The following is an 18,076-nucleotide window of genomic DNA, read 5'->3' on the forward strand; positions in this document are numbered from 1 at the left end:
GTGACAAGCGAGGGGGTGGGAAGAAGAGAGTTGTAGTTAACCAGAGTCAGAAGTGCTAGTGGGGTGTTTTCGGTGCCTAGGTCAGGCCAGGAAAATCACGGGTGGCAGCTGCTGTGGGGACCGAAAAGTCATTCTCAAGGGGCCCAACCTCAGCATAGGACTTTGAGGGTGCAGTGTAAACACTTCCTACTGTTGTCTATATTTTCTACAAAATGGAAATATTCTTCTATTTGGTAAACTTTGAACATATAAAAGTGAATGAAGTTGGAGGTATATATCATGGCAATCCTACCTCTTAGTAATAATCAAGTTGAGCAGATAATGTGGGTGCCCTGGAGTCCCCCCTTTGGTCACCTGTAAACAGGTGTCATACCAAGACCAATGATGGTCTCTGCAATCCCTCTCAGACAATTCTGAGAGGCTCTAAAGGGCAGGACCTCAGGAACCCAGAGCCCTGTTACACACTCTTCCCAGTTTCATTGCTTCCTCACTGAACTTCAAGATCACCTCCCAAATAAACTGCTTGTACCCAAATCCTTGCTGTGGGGTGGGCTTGGGGAACCTGCCACACTCATAACCACCCCCTTCCCGTACATGCAGGGAGGTCGTGGTTGGCTGCCGCCGCCTCTGCCTCAAGCCCATCTGCGCAAGGTGCTCCATTTGCTGCCCAGCTCTCTGGTCCAGGCCCCAGCTCCCTTCCCACCAAGTCCACGTTCCCGCCCAACACATCTTTTCTTGTTTACTTCTGTGATATAAACACATTGCGAGAGGAGTGCCTTAATTTACAATTTCATATTTATTCAACGATCATTTTCTCAAGTACTTCTGCGTGTCAGTCACAGGGAAGGCTGAGCCTTTCTCTTGTCTCTGTCCTTAAAGCCAGGGAGCGGGACAGACAGTTTTAAAATAACTGCACTGTGCTATGCAAGTGCCATTATACAGATTGAGGGAGAAAGTTGGGGTTGGTGTTCAGAACGCAGAATGTTTCTTGTAATAGAAATAATGTCGTGTATGATTGGAACCAGACAGGTACAGCAAGCTGAACGATGGTTTCCCCAAAGATGCCCCCCGCATCCTGACCTCCAGAATCTATAACTATGTTATTTCATGCGATAAAAGGGACTTTGTAGATACAGTTAAATTAAGGACCACGAGATGGGGATGTTATCCTGGATTATCTAGGTGGGCTCCATGGAATTACAGGGGTCCTCATAAGAAGAAGGCAAGAATGGCAGAGCGTGAGAAAGACGGACTTGAAGATGCTACACTGCAAGCTTACAAGGATGGGAGGAGAGACCACAAGCCAAGAAATGCAGACATCCTCTAGAGTCTGGAAAGGACAAGAAAGGAGATTCTCCCCAGAGCCTCCAGAAGGAACTACGTCTGCAGTCACCAGGACTAAAGTACGCTGAAACTGATTTTGGACTTTTGACTTACATTGTTTTAAACCTCTGAATCTGTGGTAATTTGTCACAGTAGTAAAAGAGGAAACTGACAAAACAGGTTAAGTTAGTAAAGAATCTGATAATCCTAGCAACTTGAGAGGCTGTGGCAAGAAGTTGGCAAATTTGAGATTAACCTTGGCAACTTAGCCAGGGAGCTCTTTTCTCAAAATAAAAATAAAAGGTTTGGGATGTAGCTCAGTGTTAGAGCTCCCCCAGGTTCAATCCCTAGTACTGGAAAAAAAAAATCTCAATTAAATTCAAATTTCAGATAATAAATAATTTTTAAACAAAATAATTTTTTTTGTTTGAGTATATCCCATGCACTATTTGGGACATACTTATGCTGACAAAATTATTTGCTGTTTCTCTGAACTTCAAGTTTAACATTTGCTATTTGCTAAGTCTGGTAACCCTTTCTATTGGTAGCTGAATGGGAGAATGGCCCTACTGAGAGCAGGCCTGAGTTCACAGGCCTCTTGAGACCTTCTCAGTCCCTGGGAAAACTAAACCTCTCTGACTGTCACTGTTTCAAGAATCCCTACCCTCTAAACCAGCCACAGGACCATCTGGGGGGTGAAGCAGGGGTGGTCTAGACAGTAGGCAAGTTCCCCTAGAAGCACCACTGTGGCAAGTACAAGTCCTTCCTGTGTCAGCTGATGCTAGATGGCTCAGGTCTGCACTAGGAGGCTCTTCAGAGCACTGTGACAAGATTGTCGTGTTGGCCCAATGAATGACATATCCTTAGGAAGCCGGCAACACTTTTAGAAGTTGCCATAATCATTTAGTAATTCAAAAAATGCAAATTAGAATAACAACACGATTTAGTTTTTGCCTCTCAGATGAGCTAAAATTTGAATGATGATAATAGCAGCTGACTTACTGCATCCCAGGCACTGTGGCAATGCCTTTCAGAGGGATTCTCCTAGGACCATACACGGCAGCCTTTGGTGTAGGCTTCTCATCCCTGAATGGGAAACAGGGCTTAGTGTGGCTGGGCAGGGGGAATACCCACCGAGGGACTGGGCACCAGGACTCTTCACTTCGGCCTGTGTCCACACACTTCCAAGTCACTGGGTGACAGCTGTGTGGCACTGCACTCAGCTCCATGTACTTCATATGGAAGACAGGGGTTGGAATTACAGGTATTTTGCTTTTTTTGTGTTTTTCCACATTTTTTTCAATATTTCTACAATATGTTCATTTTGTAAAAAGAACATATATTTTTTGGTGCTGGGAAGTAAACCCAGGGGTTCTCTACCACTGAACTACATTCCCTATCCTGTTTGTTTAGTTTTGATACTGGGCCTTTTTATTTGGAGATGGTCTTGCTAAATTGTGGAGATTGGCCTTGAATTTGTGATCCTCCTGCCTCAGCCTTCCCAGTGACTGGGATTGTAAGCCTGTGGCACTATGCCTGGCAAAAAGAAAAATATTTTTTTAAAAAATGACCTTAAAGGGCTGTGGTTGTAGCTCAGTGGTAGAGCGCTTGCCTAGCATGTGTGAGGCACTGGGTTCATTTCTCAGCATCACACACACACACACACACAAAAAAAAAAAAAAAAAATAAATAAATAAATAAATAAATAAATAAATAGAATAAAGGTATTATATCCATCTACAACTAAAAAAAGTTTTTTAAAAAATGACCTTGAAGGGCTGGGGTCATAAATCAGTGGTAGAGTACTTGCCTAGCAGATGTGAGGCACTGGGTTGGATTCTCAGCACCACATGTAAGTAAATAAATAAAATATAGGTCTATTGACAACTAAAAAAATTTAAAAATAATGACTTTGAAGCTGGGCATGGTGGCACACACCTATAATCCCAGTGACTCAGGAGGCTGAAGCAGATTGCAAGTTAAGGCCAACCTCAGCAACTTAGTGAAGTCCTCAACAACTTAGCAAAACCCTGTCTCAAAATAAAGGACTGAGGATGTAGCTCAGTGGTAAATCATACCTGGGTTTAATTCCCAGTACCAAAATAAAAAAAAAAGATCTTGGTAACATACGCAAGTTTGTTTAACTTTATAAATTAACAGGGCCCGGCACTCACCTGTAATCCCAGTGGCTTGGGAGGCTGAGGCAGGAGGATCTCAGTTCAAAGCCAGTCTTAGCAACTTGGTGAGGCCCTAAGCAACTCAGTGAGATCCTGTCTCTAAATATAATATGAAAAAGGGCTGGGGATGTTGCTCAGTGGTTAAGCACCCCTGCGTTCAATCTCTGGTACCAAAAAAAAAGTTAATAGGTTCCAGGAGCACAGATCAGGAGATGCAGTCCATAAGTAATTAAACCCAAACCTGTCTACTACCCAGTCACATCCTCTTTGATAAAGGTGTGCCAGAAATGACTTGATTATGGCTCCTCCTCTCTGTGCAGAAACAGGAACACCCTCCCAGTTCAACTAGAGGGATCAGGGGAAGGCCCCTGAAGTGTGAGAAGTTCACTTGCTTTCCAGATGCTTCCAGTCTTGTTGAGGCTCACACAAAACGCGGTGGGAGGACTGCAGAGGCTTAACAGAAGTGTGAGCGTGTGTGTGTGTGTGTGTGTGTGTGTGTGTGTGTGTATGTGTGTGTGTGGATGTACTTCAGAGAAAAGATTACCTAGACCCTGCCATGGTTTCGAATCTCTCCTGGAGGAACAGGGGAGAGGCGGATGGATTAGGAATTGACCTTGAAGGATGAGGAGAAATGAATGGGGATATTGGGAGAGAGGGTCAGTCAGCACTCAGTTTCTGGGACTGTGTGATTAAAAGGACTGAGGTGAAATGAGTCAGGCTGGGGCTGGCAGGAAAAGAGGCAGAAATTTAGGGAGACTCAAATCGTTCTTTGGAAATATTGTAACTTTTTAAAAACTGTTGACTTCAAAAGTAATATATATTCATTAAAGAACATGTACAGAACAACACAAGCAAAATATAAAAATCACCATTTAGAGATCATTACTGCTACACTTTTTGGTATGTGTCCTACTGAACATGCTGTCCCACTGTCTGCTATGGGAGAGGCTATTCGGTGTCCCCCATATGCACTCTCCCTGAATCCTTTTGTACTGAAGTGCCATGATCTCCCTGAGTGTAGGACCCATTTTCTAGTCTCCCATGGAGTGAGGTATAGCTGTGTGATTGATTTATGGCTCATGGATATGAGCAGAAGAGATATATGCAAATTCTGGCTCATGTCCTTAAAAAATGGAGGTTTGTCCTTCCTGTCTACTTCTCCCTTTCCACCACAGCTGTGATGCCAGGAGCCGGGGCAGCCGTTGAGGCGATAAGGAGGGGAAGGATAACAGGGTTTTTAATTTTTTAAGTTATTTTTGAGGATAAGAGAGTGACAGTAAAGAAGGAACCTAGGTTTCTGACCCTGTAGACCTCTGTTATGGTCTAGATGAGGTGTCTCCTAAAAGCTTAAGGGTAAGACAATACAAGTAGGATTAGAGGTGAAGTGATTGGGTTATGAGGTCCTCACCTAATCAGTGTGTCAATCCATTTGAATGAATTAGCTGGCTGGTAACTGCAGGCAGGTAGGGTGTGACTGGAGGAGGTAGGTCACTGGGGCGTGCCTTTGGGGTACATATTTTGTTCCTGGTTATCAGAACTCTCTCTCTGCTTCCTGGTGGCATGTCTTGAGCTACTTTGCTCCTTCACTCTCTTCTGACTTGAAGTTCTGCCCTACCTCAGGCCCAGAGCAATGGAGTTGGTCGTCTGTGGATGAGACCTCTGAAACTGTGAGCACCAAATAAACTATTCTTCCTTTAAAATTGTTCTTGTCAGGTCTTTTAGTCACCATGACTAAAACAACCCTTTATCAGCCCTAGTCTCCATTAACTTCTATCTTGTTTAAAGTCACTATTTATTTTATTTTATTATTGTAGATGGGCACAATACCACTTTATTTTTATTTATTATTTAAATATTTATTTATTTATTTATTGTGCTGAGGCAAGTGTGAGGCAAGTATGAGGCAAGTGTGAGGCAAGTGCTCTACCATTGAACTATAGCCCCAGTTCAACACCCTTTATTTATTTATTTATTTATTTATTTATTTACTTATTTATTTATTTTTGTGTGGTGCTGAGGATTGAACCCTGGGCCTTACACCTGCTAGGCAAGTGCTCTACCACTGAGCCACAACCCCAGCCCTAAGTCACTATTATTTTGACCTTTGTTTTCCCACCTGAAATTGTATCTTCATTAATATTCCTGCTTTGAAAAAAATTAATGCTATGTTAATAACATATTCCAGTATCCAGAATTCTACAGTGTGATTTAGTAATGGATTCAAAGTATTTAATTTTGCATATGTATCATAATTTACTTGTACAATTGCTTTCTGTTTTGTTTTGCCAGTACTGGGGATCTAACCTAGGTCTTTACACTACACCATTGACCTCTATTCTCCCAGCCCTACAATTGCATATTTTTGATGGTGGATAGTTTATTTCCACTTTTCCACCACAATGCATATCCTTGAAGATCCATCTTTGAATATAATGATGAGTATTTCTTAGAACAAATACATAGAAGTGGAATTTCTGAGTCAAAGAAGTGACACATTTTAAAGACTTCAGTTGGCAGAGGGGCTGAAGCACCAGAACTATGGGTGACTGCAGATTCCCCTGGGCCCTTAATACCTTGGGTGTTAGAATTAACATAAGGCCCATCGGCCCACAGGTTTTTTGAGAACTTAGAAAATTAGGCAGAAAAATTTAGACTTGATAGGCATGGGGGAGGGGCAGGTTCTCGACTGGGGATGATTTGGTAAAAGACCAGAAGAGAGTTTGGGGATAAACTGGAGAGGAAGAAACCGAAGTCTTGGCCACAGTACCTGCTGGGGAAGCCCAGGGCTGAGAGCCAGCCGTGAGGGGAGGAAGGAGGTCAGGAGAGATATTTCCATGAAAAAACTGAGTGGCACCTGCCCTGAGGAGAGAGCTGGAGGAGGGAGAGGTGGACTCCAGCCTGTGTCTGTGGAGGAGAGACTGGGGCCTTCAAGAAGCAGTTCATCCATTTGTTCAACAAATATTTACCGAGCTCCTGCTCTTTGCCAGGAAGAGAGACAAAGTCCCTCCTTTCACAAGCTCATGGCCCAAAGGGGGAGGAGGACAACTAAGAGCTAAGCAAATAAACAGTTGCAGATCATGGTGGAACACAGAAAGCAAGGGGGCAGGGGGACATACTAGAGTTGGAGCAGCAGGGGGATGAGGAGCAAGGCTGGAAGCCTCTGCAGAGAGACAGATTAGTGCCTTTCCAATCCTCATCTGGTCCCTGAGGCTCCTGGGACCAGGCCTGGAGCCTCTGGTGGGAGGATGCAGTGGGAAGATGGCATAGATTCGCTCCTGCCAAAGGCCTGTTCCAGGAGTGCAGTGGGAGGCCAGGCCTCCCCCTCCCACCAGAAACACCGATCCAGGATGCTCTGGGCTGATCCACAGCAGTGGTTCTACCAGCTTACTCGAAATAGCTCCTCTTCGCTGCTCAGTTTCCTCTTTCTCACACTCTCTCCCATTTTGAATCCACAGTCACCTTTGGGCATCCTCAGGATTGGCCTGGGCAGCCCCTGAGTTAGGAGCCTGTGCTCCCTTCTTTCAGCAGATCTCACACCCAGACCCCAGAATTTTCTGCCATGCTCTCACCTTTGCATCTGCTGTCAGTAAACTCTGGGGAGCATGAAAGGATGATCTGCCTCACTCCTCACCAGGGAAATGCAAGTCAAAACCACAAGAGCTACCACTTCACACCCCCAGGATGCCACTGTAAAACAAGCAGAAACCAACAAGCATGGCAAGGGTCCTTGCACATTGCTTGCAGGAATATAAACTGGTGAAGTAGCTATGCAAAATAATATGGGGACTCCTTAAAAAATTAAACAGAATTAATTATGACCAGGAATTATACTCACAGGAAACTCAGATATTTGTAACCCATATTCATAGCCACATTGTTCACAATAGCTAAAAGGTGGAAGCAAGCCACATGTCTATGGACAGATGAGTGGAAAAGCAAAATATGTATGTACCTACAATGGAATATTATTCAGTCTTTAAAAGGAAGACCATTTCGACCCATGCTACAACATGTATGAAACTCGAAGACGTTATGTGAAGTCAAATAAGCCAGTCACAGAGGACAAATATTGTATAATTCCTCTTAGATTTGTTTGTAGGGCAGACAAATTTAAAGGCACTGAAAGTAGAGTGGAAGGTGCAAGGGGAGTTAGTATTTAATGGGTACAGGTTTCAGTTAGAGAAGTTTAAAAAGTTTTGGAGGTGGATGGTGGTGATGGTTGTAGGGCAAGTAGTGAATATGCTTATTGTCACTGAGCTGGAAAATTAAAATAGTTAAATGGTAGATTGTGTTATGTATATTTTATTTATTTATTTATTTTGCAGTATTAGGAATTGAACCCAAGGTTGCTTTACCCTCTGTGCTGTATCCCCACTTACTTTTTATTTTGAGACAGGGTCTCACTAAGTTGCTGAGACTCTCCTTGAACTTGCAATCCTTCTGCCTCAGCCTCCGAGTCACTGGGATTATAGGTGTGCGCCATTGCACCTGGCCGTCATTATATTTTAGCACACATACACACAGTCTTCTGAAGAAGTCAAGGGTGGTGTTCTGTCCCACAAAGAAGTGCAGTGAAAAAACTTACCACTGCTAAGTCTTCGGTATTTGCGGGACATATATATGCTTTATTTTATTGTTTCTCTCAAGAAGGCTGAACCATTTATCTGCATCATACAAAGCAGGAAATAGAGGCACAAAGAGGCGAAGTGCATTGTCCAAAGTTTCCAGCTAATAGGTAATGTCACGACTGGAACCCAGGTGGTTGGCATCAAAGTCTAATCTTTAACCCTCTTCCCGCATCTTCTTTCTAGAAAAAGTCAACTCTACTGGCCAAGCAGGCAACAACTTTTGGTAAGGGGTTGCTCTACTTTGGATTTAAAATGGCCCCCAATGGCCCACATGCTGCAGGCTTGGTTGCCAGTCTGTGGAGCTATTGGGAGGTGGTGCCTAGTGGAAGGAAGTAAGGTTACTGAGGGTGTGCCCTTGAAGGGGTTATAGGGACCCCAGCTCCTTCCTCTTTCTCTTTCACTTTTGACAATGAAATGAGCAACCTCCTCTGCCATATGCTTCTGCCATAATGCACTGTGCTGCTACAGGCCCAAGCTACAGGGTTAAGTGTCCATGGACTGAAACCTCTGAAACCATGAGCCAAAATAAACCTTTCCTCTTTTAAGTTATTTATCTCAGGTATTTGTCACAGTGACAGAAAGCTGACTAACGCAGATACTGAAAAATGTGAGCACCTGCAGAGTCTTGCGTTCATGAGACCTGGGTAAGTCCCATGTGTTTTGCCCTGTTCTGGCTTCCCTTCCCTCCACAGGGATATTTTGGGCAGGGATGGTGGTGATTCCCGGTATTTTCCACCGCACACTCTAACACACTGTACTTCTCCCCTGCAGCTTCACTCCCTTCTCTTAGGACCCACGGCCTTTTTGACATGAAAAATGTACTATAATGAGTCTACAGGCTAATTAATTAAAATGGAAAAAAAAAATCCCAATTTTCATATCTGAAATGATTAATTACATAAGCATTAACGCCTCTGCACACCCAGAACGGCACGTCTTCAATTTAAACTTTTCCAGCACATTATTTTCTGCTGATGTGTGTGTTTTCTGTCCATATGAGGCCGATTTCTCATACACCTCAGTCCATTTCACAGCAAATGGCCCCAAATGGTGTTTATCCTGCTCATTAGGAGACTTTATCAATTAGGCAGGCCTGGCTGAGCGGCCTCTCCAGCTTGTGTGGCTGTTCTGGTGTCTTCTCAGCATCTTGAGCTGCCTGGGCTACCCCAGCTACCCAGCCCCTCCCTCCTCCCTAAGGGCCACTGCTGCAGGGCGAGTCTTTGGCACTTTTTACCAGACTGGGACAAAGCCCTCACATCAGAGAAGACTGTTGCCTGGTGCTTGTACTTCATGGATTTTTAAATGCTTCTTGTTTGGCTCATACCTGGGGCTCCCAGCTGCCACCTCATTGCATCTTTCAGTACATTTTTAACCTGAAAAACCTGGGTCCCCCTGCTTCCTAGCACCTGGCCTGCTGCCTCCAACCTACGCCCCATGTGGGACCTCTGCGTTCCCCTCACCTGTCTCCCCTTGACCTCACCCTTGCCCCTTGCAAAGGGTGAGGTCAGGGCCTCAGAGCCTACTCTGCAGTGGTTGCTGGGGACTTGGGCCCTGGGTGGGCAGCAGGAGAGGCCTGTGTGCTGCCCCTTCCCTGCTGCCTGTTGTCTGTGTGCAGAAGCCACTTTGTCCTCAGGGTTGTTGCCTAGGTTCAGAGTGGAGCTCAGACCTTGCTGATGTGAGCTGGTTGCTGACAGCCAGGGAAAATAGTGGCCATTTCACAAACAGAAACGTTGATATGCAGTGAACTATCGGATGGTGTGGTTTTCCAAATCAGGGTGGGAAACCCAACATGTCATGAGCAATAGAGGAATGCATTGGTGCCTCTAGCGGTAAAAATCACAACGTGAGGGTAGAAGCCTACGGAGGCAGAGCCCTGTGTGGCTGGAAGATGGGGATATTAATGGTGGGCACATGGTGAGAATGACACTTCATATTCCAGAACCATAAAATGATATTTTTCTCTCTGAAATTGTGAAAAAGAGAAGTTATTATGCTTCAACATTTAGACAGAAATTAAAGCACTTTTCAATACAAGTTGAAATTATTATTTTTTTTTATTCCTGCAGTCTGAATTCATTAGCAAATGAGGTGGATTTCCCTCTTTCAGGACTTAACACGTAGATTGCTTTTAGGAGAAAGGTCTGCTTTCTCCTTTCCACCTTTATCCGCTTAAACCTGTGCATTGCATGTCACATACTCCGATTCTCCCGAAGTCGCATTTCAAGTGCTTAATAGTTGCACGGGACAGTGGTCACCATATTGGCCAGCCCAGACATAGGACATTGCTGTCATCACAGAGCATTCTACTGGACAGTCTGCCAACATACCTCTATTATGGAAGTTAACTGTGCATTTTTTGGCCATGTTCATTGAATAGCATATTTGTACACTGTACTATAAGAATTTTAAAAATAACAGACCATGCCACCAAAGCTCTCACTGCACAACTACATGAAGTTGTTTCTTCTTTTCATGACCCTTTTTCAAAATGTAAAGTTCACCCTAATTTTCTAAACCAAAGTTTGCAAGCCCAGGAGAGGGCATAATTGTTCCATGGTAGCAGACCAGCATCTGGCCCTCCTTCTATCAACGGCCTCTCTGTTCCAGGGCCACTCCTGCTGTCCCCAATGGTCCATCCATTCCACATCCTTCTCAGACTGACTCTACCCATTTTCCATGAAGATCATCTCTTTATTGGCCGGACAATGTCAAAGTGGCTGAACTGTGTCCGGAGCAGCCTGCAGAGGCCCTGCCCTCCTCCAGGTATAATCACAAAGCTCCATTTGTGCCTCGAGGTGCTGCTGAACAGTTGCGGTCTCCAGTGTCTGTCAACTCAGGTTACATGCGGCTTCATCAAGGGAATTTAATGGAAAGAAATTCTTTCGCTGCAGTATTTGCAATCAATATAAAAATAGGGTTGGCCTTTTTTGCTTTGTTTTTAATTCTGAGGCACAAAATTCTCACCCAGAGTTGTTCTTCTTGCATCATTTAACTTAAAATTCTACCAAGCTGCTCACCCTGAAGCTTGCAGGATAAATGGCACTTTTACAACCCACCGGAAATTAAGCGCCAGATGACTGACAGCATTACTGCTCTCTTGGAAGAGAGTGGCCACTACTCTTAGTTCTCTAATTGGATCCTCAGCTCCTGGAGTGTGTGTGGCTGGGGACCGATAGCCCTGGGCAGCAGTCCCAGATCCTGAAGAAAGCAGGCCTGGTGGCCTGGTTTGCACGGTTATCATTGACTTTATCCTGGCTGCTGAATGTTGGCCGAACAGGTTTTGGGATCGAAAGTCAAAGCACTTCCGTGGAGGCTTTGGAAGGCCTTCCTGGGAAGACCATGATCAACAAACTTGCCGATTGTGGCCTCCCAGGACCAGCCCCAGCCTTGCTGGCGAGGCTTTCCTGGTACCCATTTGTATTGTGGATAAATCTGAAAAACCATCCTGTGGTGAAAGCCCTGTGTAGAAGCAGCCTCATTCACCTAGTGAAAGGCACTAATGCTGGACACCATTGTTCTGAAAGGACCCTTTGCAATTAGAGCAGGCAGAGGAGAAATAATTACAGAACTAAGTTATTAGATCTGTTCCATAGAACATTTTTTAAAAACCCAGCTCAATTTACTGAGAGAAAAATTAAAGCAATCTCTCCTGCTTTTAAAGCACCTGATACCATTCTGTGCAGCCTCCAGCAGCAAGCTGGATGCCCAAACCTGGAGGACATTGCAGGGATATGTCACAGAGAACATGGCTGGGGCAGGTGCCACGCAAGGACAATGTCAAGAAGCCAAAAACAGGGGGAGAGAAAATGATGAAGTGAGGCCCACCCAGAAGGTAAACAGCAGAGCTCCACACAAACCCCTTTGGGGGCTGGGAAGGGAGCAACTGGGCAGGCCGGGAGATGACCGAAGCTTCGGTCCCAGAAGCCTGGGGCACTAACTAGAGCCATTGTAGCCATGATAAATCCTTAAGAGCCACCGTTTGTTGGTGCCTGCTCTGTGCCAAGGTTGGGGTATAGGGCAGAAGAGGATTAACAGGATTTGGCGAAACCCTATTCCAGTCTGTCTGCCCAGTCATTGATTATTAGTAATAACAGCAAATGCTACAGTTCAGTGAGTGCTTACTATATCCTAGGCATACACATGAATACACCCAATCCTCAGAAAGTAGAAGTCTTTTCCATTTTAGGGATGGAGAAATTGAGGCTCAGTGTAGTGAAAAATCCTGTGGCAGGGACAGAAGCCACTAATTAAACACTGCCCATAATTAGTGTCCCAGGAACTTTCAATTCACTGGGTAAATAAGGTCCACCTTGCACAATGGTGGGAAAAAGAAAGTGATTTTTATGACTTTGCAGCATTTGTTATGAGTTTTCTAAACAATACACAATGTTCAAATTCAGTTGTGACCTGTATTATTCATATTACTAAATCATTTATTTTGACTGAATAAATGGAATTGGTTTAGAGAGACACTTAACGTAACCTATTCTTTAAATTTGCGGAGATTTTCGTAACACTCTTAATGTTTCTTTTTAGTGGGTGTCAGAGAGCTGGGGATGGGCAGGAAGGTGGGATGTTAACAGGCAAACATAGAAAGGATTCTTCATAAAAAAAGAAAACACGTCTAGAAATGATTGCTCCATAAACAAAACATGAGTGCACACAGCAATTTCATGTTCTTGTTCCACCCACTCGGTTGTTCTTAATGATTCAAGAACAGAACTGCCTCGGCAGATTTACAGGCTCAGTGTTCCTGACACCTGTACCGAAACAAGGCTGTGTTCACAGAGCGCCTGCTTCTGCTCAGGGGGGAAACAAACACCTTGGCTTGGATTTTATCTTTACCATGATTTAAATTAAAATAGATGCAGTTACTCTCCAATATGCATCTGCCGGCTGTTAGGAGACGGGAGTGGTGCAGGCCAGAGGACAGGGTAGCTTTGAAGTTTGCCGGTGGAGTGAGATTGAGGCTCACACAACTAAACGCCACCGGGTCTTCCTTCAGGTCTTCCTGTTGTCAGAAAGCCAAGTTTTGACCTAAGTCTTTGGCTGGGAGCCTTTGGGTTTTTTGGAATCATGCCTTAGCAATTGCTCTCCTGGGTCAAGCACTGAGCGGGGTCAGTGGAGGCTGCAGTCGTGTTCTGGGCAGAGGTGTGGACGGAGGTTTAGGTGCAGGGCCACTGTCCCTGACTTGGGCTTTCCAGGTCTCTCAACAGTGGTTTGTGGAATATCATACTTCTTCTAGTTCCCTTTCTTTTATTTCTTTCTTTCTCATTTTTTTTAAAGACAGCATTTTAAAAATAACTTTTTTATGTGGCGCTGAGGCTTGAACCCAGTGCCTCACACATACCAGGCAAGCGCTCTACCACTGAGCCACAACCCCAACAAGTTCCCCTTCTTCTGAGGGGGAGATTTGTCTTCCACTAGACACTTCCCACAGGTTTCTAACTTTCTCTTAGCCTGTTTTCCACAGCCTTCGTTTCCCAGGCTTAAGCCTGTCCGTTTCTATGAAAAATACCCAGGCTGACTTTTCCAGCCCGCCTCCCGACAGCAGCCAAATATTTTGGAGTCATCCAGCAGGCAGCGCCAGGCACAGGTGATCACAGGCAGGAGTTTGCTACTTGATGATACACGAGGACCCTGTCTGTGATTTAGAACCTTCTCTGTATTTCTGAGACTCAGCAGGGAAGGGACTTGTCCAAGGTAACTGGACTGGCCAGTAGGAAGAGCTGGGACTCAAAGCCAGGTTGGTCAGAGACAGCCCAGGTACCTGTCACCCTCCTTAGTGAAGACCTCAGGATCATGACTTTGGGTTTCCATTGTAGCAGAGACTAAAGAAATACCAAGTCTCTGTCATTTAAGAATCTGAGGAGGAAGGGGAGGCTAGTAGAACTATAGATCTGACATTTGAAAATGTTCTGATTTTTAATTTTAACGCCAATACTGAAAGGCTGGCTGTGATTTCAGTGGGACGCCAGTTCTTTGTCCTTCAAGCTCTAAACAGAGATTTCATGTTTTTGGTGACTGTTTTTATATTGGGATCCACCTGACAACTCTGGTCTGGCTGTCCTATGGTCTTTTTTCTTTTTCTTTTATTTTTTTCCCTAACCACTGATTGAACCCAGGGGCAGTTAACCACTGAGTCACACCCCCAGCCTTTAAAAAAATATATTTTATTAGAGACAGGGTCTCTAGCTGAGTTGCTTGGGGCCTCGCTAAGTTGCTGAGGCTGGCTTTGAACTCGTGATCCTCCTTTCTTAGCTTCCCAAATTACTGGAAGTACAGGTGTGCACCACTGTGCCCAGCTGTCCCATGGTCTTAAGGAAAATGCATTACTTTTGGAGAAAGGAAGAGGGAGGAGAAGGGAGAAAGGAAGAAGGAGGAGCAAAAGGGAGCAAAAGGAGCTGAGGAAATGGAGATTTTTAGGTTACAATATCTTTGTTGTTATTGTACTGGGGATTGAACTCGGGAGGAGGACATTACCTCTGAGCTACATCCCCAGCCCTATTTATTTATTTATTTATTTATTTATTTACTTACTTACTTATTTACTTACTTATTTATATTCTGAGACAAGATCTTGCTAAATTGCCCAGGCTGGGCAATTGAACTTGTCAAATCTCCTGTCTCAGTGTCTTGGATTACTGGAATCAGAGATGTGCACCACCATGCCTGGCTTAGTTTACATTTTTATTATAACCCAGCTAACTGTACACAAACATAAATGTCAAGAGACTGAAAAGTCTAGTAGTTTACATCATACTAAATTAATTTGGATTTATATCAGTGACTTCAGATCCAGTTTTATTATTTTTATGCAAAATTATTTCTCATATGCATGTCCATGTATTTACATATTGTCTTTAAGGCTTTCCAGCACATTTCATTTTATTTAATCCTTTCAATCAACCTGTTAAATTGAAATATTTATTCTGTGCTCAAGAGAGAGCCTAAGGAGCTGATCATAGTGGTGCATTAGGGAGGCTGAGGCCTGAGGTTTCCAAGTTTGAGACCAGCCTCAGCAACTTGGTGAGGTCATAAGCAACTTAGGGAGAACCTATTTCAAAATAAAAAGGGCTGTGACCAGGCACAGTGGTGCATGCCCGTAGTCCCAGTGGCTTGGGAGGCTGAGGTAGGAGGATTGTGAATTCAAAGCAAGGCCCTAAGCAACTCAGTGAGACCCTGTCTCTAAATAAAATACAAAAATAGGGTGTGGATATAGCTCAGTGGTACAGCGCCCTTGAGTTCAATCCCCAGTACCAAAAAAGTAAAACAAACCAAAACAAAAAATCAAAGAGAGGGGTTAAGGAACTAGCTAAGGTCACACATGCAATGGATTTGGAATCCAAGGCATCTGGACGCACTGACTTTCAGTGGTTACAGAGCTACAGGGTACCCCATGTTTTCATACTGGCTAGGTCCAGGAAGATATTTTTGCTAAAGACAGAAAGTTCTACTACTGCAGATGACAATTTCCCCCCCACAGCACGAGAGATTGGACTCAGGGTCTCCTGCAGGTTAAGAGGTTAAGGAAGCACTCCACCTACCAGCTACAACCCCAGCCCAGGTGCCTGGTTTTAATTTCCTTTCCACTGATTACCACTTTCCATAGCCATCAGGGTACTCATGGAAGGAACTACCCAGGTTGGTTGTTCGTTCTCTCGGCAATGTACGGAGGTAATGTTCATTCGTTTTCTCACTCTTGTTTGTTCATGTGTTGTTTTGATTGATTGAATCATTCATTCATTCTTTTCTCAAGTAGTCCTGTGTAAAACCATCATAGTGTCAACCCTAATGGGCAGAATGGCCCTTGAGTCACCCTCCCTGTGACCTGACACTTGGCATATCACAAAGAGTTCCTCACCTTTACTCAGGGGTGATTAAAGAATAACCTAAATTAACTGGTGGTTTGAGGTGTAAGTACATGGAAACATTTTAAAAATTCCAATTTTTATGCCTTTTAGGTGTTTTGTATTATTTGCATGAGTATATTCAGGCTTACAAAAGTCATATGTACTCATTGTAAAATATTCAAATATTTCTGACATTTATGACCAGAAAGTGAGACTCCTCAGGGACCAGGAACCACCCCTTCCCCCAAACTAGGGAAAGTCACTGCTTTCCTTTTATTCTACCTACAGAACAACAGTTATATCTACTGTACTTTTATAGATGTTAATGTAAAGTAGCATGAATCTTGTTCTGGATTTCTATGCATAATTAAGTGTATTTAAGATGATTTAAAATAAATTATGAGTCATACCTCAGCCTTTCTTTACCAGTGAAATGAAATGCAATGTGTCAAAATTGACTTAAATCCATAATCTCTGTAGATGTGCTTTTGACTTGCATATAAAGGAAAGCAGGCAGACAAGAGTGAGGCAGCTTCACACGCTGTATTGACATTCAACAATGAGAAGGTCAGAGCAGGGAGCTGATGTCAATATGTTCATCCCAAACTGCAATAAAGCTGTCCCTGCAACTGCAGTCCCAGCTGCCGTCTCCCCTCCTTTGGGTGAGAAATGTGCCATTCAGACCCTCCACTTCTTGGCTATGAAAATACCACGCCTTAACAAAGGTTTGTTGTTTAATATCGATATAAATCCTAGAGTTCAGGTTTTCATGACAAAATTTCCACACCAGATAGGGCTTTGACAAAAAGACTAGAGATGACAGCTGAGATTTCTGCCACATGAAAATTACGAATAATTGCACGGCAGGTTGTCATCTTCTAAGTATCATAAAGTGAGTTTAGCTCTCCACTTTGCTTTTTCCTGGAGATGCTTTTCTTGGTCGGGGGGTATCACTAGCAGTTTTAAGTGCTGGAAAAATGGATTCCCTCTACCTCCTTTTTTTTTTTTTTTTTTTTTCCCCCCCCAGAGAGGGTAGACACAAACCACAATAAAAAAGGCAATACTTCACTGTAACACTGTGCTAGGTGTATCCCATTTTCCACCAGTGAGAATACCTTAGAATGGGCAAAATTTATGTGCACACATCTTTCCCCTCCCAGGTTAGGGGAAAAAAATCTGTTTGCAGATTTGGCAGCAAAGAACCAAAATGAGGGAAAGTAAGGCTTTTGGGGGTCTCTGTCCTTAAGGTCCTTTCCCATGCAAAAAGCCCCAAACCAATGCTTAGTACTCATATTTCTGCTCCCAACAGGTGACACCAAAGCCAGGTGATAAGTGAGCCCTCCTGAATACAGGGAAGGGTGGAAGGAATCAGAAAGAGGGGCCCACGATCAGCTGAACTACTACAGGGCTACGTGTTGTAACTGCACACCCACCGAGGGTTGATTTCTTAAAACTGAATTCTGGGAAAATGAAAGAATTAAAAAAATTAAGAATTATTCCACATGGCAGTTCCTATTTATACTCAGCATAACCCAATTTAAAATTTTTATCGGTTTTCCATCCATTCCTCAAGTGCTTTCACAGCGCTGCCTGCCAGAGGCCATTAGCGTGCAGCCTCGCAAATGGAGAAGCAGTGGAGTTGATGCACCAGCCGGCATTCTGACGGGCTCTGCACTCACTCGGTTCACCTGGTGATGGGCACGCTTCTCTGCACTCTGAGTTGTGGTCACTTTCTCTCAGAATAGGATCTGGGGAACAATCTGAAGGGATCATGATAAGAAAGAAAGATCATGTCTTTGATGTTGGGTGGGATGTGCAAATACGAATGAGAAGAGGGTGCCTTAGTACTGTCAGAGTGTGCTGCGTTTTATTTGGGAAATGAGACAAAATCTTCCCTTGATCATCCACTCCATGTGACATCCCAACCCACACTCTGCTACTGACATTTTATCTCCCACTGAACAGCCCGGCTGTTGTAACATTTTCAGGATTCTTAATTTATGTCTTGCAGGATCTAAAATCAGATGGCAGGGACTTTAAGAAAATAACCAGTGTTGACAGGCACCTTTATACTTCAAGAAGCTGCTACACCTTA

The sequence above is a fragment of the Sciurus carolinensis genome, chromosome 13, assembly GCF_902686445.1.
Source record: "Sciurus carolinensis chromosome 13, mSciCar1.2, whole genome shotgun sequence".
Taxonomy (NCBI): Eukaryota; Metazoa; Chordata; class Mammalia; order Rodentia; family Sciuridae; genus Sciurus; species Sciurus carolinensis.